We start from the raw sequence: 4,887 nt of genomic DNA on the forward strand, positions 1-4,887 counted from the left end.
ATAGAGAAATAATTTTAAATAATTTGAATAATTTTATTGAAAGAACATTACTCACTGTTTGAGAGACCTTTTTGTTAAACGTATGAAATAAGTGCCATATTTATTGGATGTTTTACTTTGACAAATTATGTCAATTCATGAAACTTTGCAACGCTATTTTTTAATGAAATTATTACTGAAATTACGGAAAGAAATTTTAAACTTTAAAATTTTTTTAAAAAAATTTTTAATAAAAAATAGTCGTATGGAAAATGGTTTTTAAAATTATAACATGTACTACTATTCTTAAAAATCTATCTTGTGTCAATATTAAAATATTGAAGTATTTAATAGTTATCAAGTACTAAAATATAAGTAATTAAAATATAGTTAAAAAAAATAAACAATACAAGCTTAATCTTAACACCGAACAAGTTGCATACAAAGGATTGCAAAGAAACTACAGAACCTCATATAAAATCTTTCCTTCAAAAATAGATTTCTTCTATTTTCTTTCTATTTGTGGTTTGTCGCCAATAACTGTTCTTCATAACTTATAACATGTGAGATAAATGCTTATGGTACGTCAATATTCAAAATTTGTACTAACATGATAAATGCTTCCATTTATCCTTTCCCTATCAATGCTTTCATAGTAAAGTAAATATGTTTTTGTTATTGGTTACAGACTTATGAGAGAAGGCAATAAAAGCTTATTAGTTACAAACTAAGAAGTCACAGCATCCAACTTTAATTAAATTTAAAGATCGTATTTGTTTGTTATATTTTCAACAAAAAAGTTATTAAATTATAACTTTAAAGTGATTTATGAAAGTAATTAATAATATTAATGGGTATGTACTTAAAAATGTTCTTTGATAATAAATTTACAATCATGAGAATAGCTTCTGTGCATTAAAAGTAATCTACTTATTTGTATACTAGTATAATAATATATTATATTATATATTAATTAATATATATATTATTAATATATTAATATATTATATTATATATTAATTAATATAATATAATATAATTAATTATATTATATTATTAATATAGTATATTAAAGAGGTTTTTCGAACAGTAGTGAAACACAACAACAAAAATTTTATTTTTTATATTATTTTAATTAATTGAATTTTTGGCTGACCATACAGCTGTTTCGAGTATTGCTAAATACCCATCATCAGTGATCTTGGAAAAAATTCTTATATTTAATTATTCGTAAATAATTTTTTGAGACTGCAAGTACCAGGAATGCAACTCGTATCCTGCCAAATTTCAAGCTCAGAGTCAGCGCTCCTTAATCAAAACAATCAAAGCCGTACTTGACTTGCATGTTTGCACATTTTTATGGAGTTTTGTTAATTTGCTGTGAAAGTTTTATTAACAAATTCACTTGCTGTGTTTATATTAGAACGAAATCATAAAGTAGCTGTAGAATAATTGAATTAATTAATTATATTTTTTATTTCAATACAATTCTGTTTGTAGAGGCATTATTTGTTGCATTATTTATATATTAATAAAAGGTACATGCAAGTAAAAAATAAAGTAATAATATACAAACATTGAATATATAATACTAGTTTAAATAAAATGAAACGATTTTGTTATTGCTTTAATGAATTCAATTTTATTTGTATATATATGGCATAATAACTTTCAATAGATACATTTCGCTTATATTTTTCTATGTGTACTGATTAATATAGCTATTTCTTACAAATCCATTAGCTATTGATTAAAAACTTGAATTACCCAAATACATCCCACATCGTGTACAGTAGTGTGCAATATCATGGACACATGTTGAGCAATAAGGTATACAAGAACAGAACCAGCACCTATTATAAAAATAGAAAATATTTCACATAAATAACATAATATAAAAAAAAATTAGTGATCATAAGTTATTCCTCTTAAAACTTAGTCAACAAGCAAAATATGTACGTTCCGAAGGAAATTCTTAATAATACAAGAATTTTGTTAATAATACTTGCTTACTACACACTATCTCATACTACAGTTAAATATGAAAGGAAATGTGATCCGCGTAGTTAGATGGAACCTTAGATACCCCTATAAAGCTTTGACAATTAATGTTGATTTTTACATATGCTGTCACATGTGTATATAAATTAATAGTTAATCAATGTAAGGAAAACGAATAATATTTAATTTTTTTCAAATCTATCATAATATACTGAGAAAGCGACCTTATATCCATATCTGCAGTTTTATTCAAATATAATATAAGAAAATGAAAAGACAAATATAGATAAACAATTTTTCTATTTCTACAGTTTTAAATCAGATTTTTATTATGTTGAGGCTGGTGGTGTCAGTGCTCTTGAGCACTTTACCTCTCTATTAGCTGTGAGGTTTCTTTATAACCTCTCTATATACCTTGACTGGATTATTGTTTATCACTTCATCAAACTAAACAATAACTGGCTTCAGTTCTACATACCTACCCGAGAAGCCTATAACCATTCTGAGATTTATACAAATTTTTTAATAAAACTAATTTAATACTTGTTAGCTTTCAAATATGCATCCTCAATGAGAGATACTATCAATAAGTTCTTTATTTAACAGTCTACATACTTTATTCGTAACTGATCAATAATATGATTTTATTATAGATCTGTTTCCCATATATGTATTCTTATAAATATTAATATTACCTAATTAGAATACCTCGTTACAATATAAATACAATAACAAGAAAAAAGAAATAAAGACATTAGCTAACTATATGGTCTTCGTCCTTAAAAATTTTTTGTACTCTCATATAAAATCGTAAATCGTAATTTACTTACCCACATAGACACAAAAGTAAGGCCAGCAAATGCGTCTTTAGAGAAATTTCATAACTAGTGAATGTTCTAACATGTTGACCGCAATTGGGGCAATAAGCAATTGTTGAATGACGTCCAAGTCTTTCAGACATGTTCTATATATACTTTTAAAAACTTAAAATATAAAAACAAAATTCTCGTGTGAATTCAATACATGCAATTTACTTTATATATAATTTCAATTTTATAATGCATTATAATTTTATGAAATGTATACTATTGATAACGTTATATGGTATTACCTTAATAAAATAGTACGTCATTAGTTGTTGGTGTCTGACGTTGGGCTTATTCAATACAGCAGTTAAGGATGATTCATATTTTAGAAGGAATTGTATCATTGACTTCAAATGGTGACGCCAAAGTTAACACTTTTAATAATAAATTTCATTAAAAATATTTTATTAAAACTGTCTTAGTAATTGCTTAAATCTGCTTACCTATTTAATTTAAATCTAAGTTTTGCAATCAAACAGACATTTTTATAAAATTTTTTTTAATAATTGAAATAAATATTAAAAATTATTAAAAATATTATTTGACACTTTGAAAAGTTAAAATAAAATAAATTAAAATTTTATTTGTGTATACGAATATATATATATAATTTATTCCTAATTTTTTAATTTATAAATTAGCAAATAATTTTCTTCACTATGTCGACGATATGTCTTCTATTTATAGAAAATTTTAACCAACCCTAGACATTACATAAAAAAAATGGCATAATCGAGACACACTTGATTCTCGATATCTAAATTTTTAAAAAAGTAGTTCCAGTTTCTTAGAGAAAGCGGTGTTTAGATAACATCCTTATTCAGATATACTGTGTTTAAAATTTAATACTTAGGGTTCTGAATTTTGATTTGAATGTTGTAAACTACCGAAAGCGATAACATCTGGATAATGTATAGCATATATATTATATTAATAATCCATCAAAACTAATACTAATAAGACTCTGAATAGCATTATAAGCTTTGCCAAAGGTTTTAAGTGGTAACACAATGTGCCCTAAGTAGATCCCTTGGGAGAGATCGCCGGTATAATTTAACCTAAACCTATCAAAAATAATTAAAAAAACATATTTCCAAGTAATTAACTTAGAAATTGAAAAATAGCAGCAATGTGGATTTTTAAAGAATTGGCTTATATTTGAAACAACGTAAATTTTACTTCACTTAAGAAGTAACTTTTCACTCGACGGTTTAGTAAAACAGGATACAACAAGTCTTACGCAACAGACACATATGACAGAAGCCAAGTTTTGGAATATATAAAAATATGGATTGAAAGCACAACAAACACTTTTAAATAAACAACAATATTTAATATTTGTGTAAAATTGCTATTTCTTTATAGTAATGAAACATGGTTTGTTTCACATATGTTTGTAATATATTCTTCAAAAATGGTAAGTTAGAAAAATTTCCACTGAAAAACTTTTAGGAGTTAACAACCAGTAGAATAAAAATGGAAGTATGGTTGGAATGAATATACCAGTAAGTTTTAAGAGTGAGATCTTTAATGACGTGGAAAACCTTCAATAATATGGAGGAGGACAGTCCTGACTGAAATTAGGAAATCATTTAACGAACCTTAGATAGCACATAATTTATAAAATTGAAAAGCATTTGTGGAATCCTTAAGTTCCTTAAAACGGAGTATGGATATATGATTAATATTTGAATGGTGCCATAGAGCTCTTAAGATCGTTATAGATATTTTTCTGCAGAAGTACTTGGAAACTTTTAATTTTAATATGTTAAAAAATAGACTGATTTGTTTTGGTTCCAAAAGTGGTTATAAAAATGAATATTGCAATTTATTTCTCAATATCTACTATATGCTCATATAAAATGAACTATTTATTGGAATGGATTTGGGCTAATCATAATTATCTTAAATTTGGACTTAATTTTAAAATAAAAAATTTCATATTTTAAATTCATATTTTAAGATAAATTCCATTTCCATAAGACTTATGATTTTTATTTAAAAGTTCTGTACTATATAATATATTTAAAACTACTGAAAA

The 4,887-nt window shown here is 24.9% G+C and overlaps 1 long non-coding RNA gene across 1 annotated transcript; it reads right to left on the reverse strand.

Annotated features, from left to right (window-relative positions):
* Positions 1 to 1,608: 1,608 nt before the first annotated feature.
* Positions 1,609 to 3,333, reverse strand: LOC119664886. The gene is made up of 4 exons (XR_005251308.1): positions 3,290 to 3,333; positions 3,092 to 3,220; positions 2,811 to 2,963; positions 1,609 to 1,832 (listed from the first exon to the last, which is right to left on the reverse strand). It is a non-coding gene; the product is annotated as an uncharacterized LOC119664886 (long non-coding RNA).
* Between the last annotated feature and the right edge of the window lie 1,554 nt (positions 3,334 to 4,887).

Source organism: Teleopsis dalmanni, unplaced genomic scaffold, assembly GCF_002237135.1.
Source record: "Teleopsis dalmanni isolate 2A unplaced genomic scaffold, ASM223713v2 unscaffolded_contig_2880, whole genome shotgun sequence".
Lineage (NCBI taxonomy): Eukaryota > Metazoa > Arthropoda > Insecta > Diptera > Diopsidae > Teleopsis > Teleopsis dalmanni.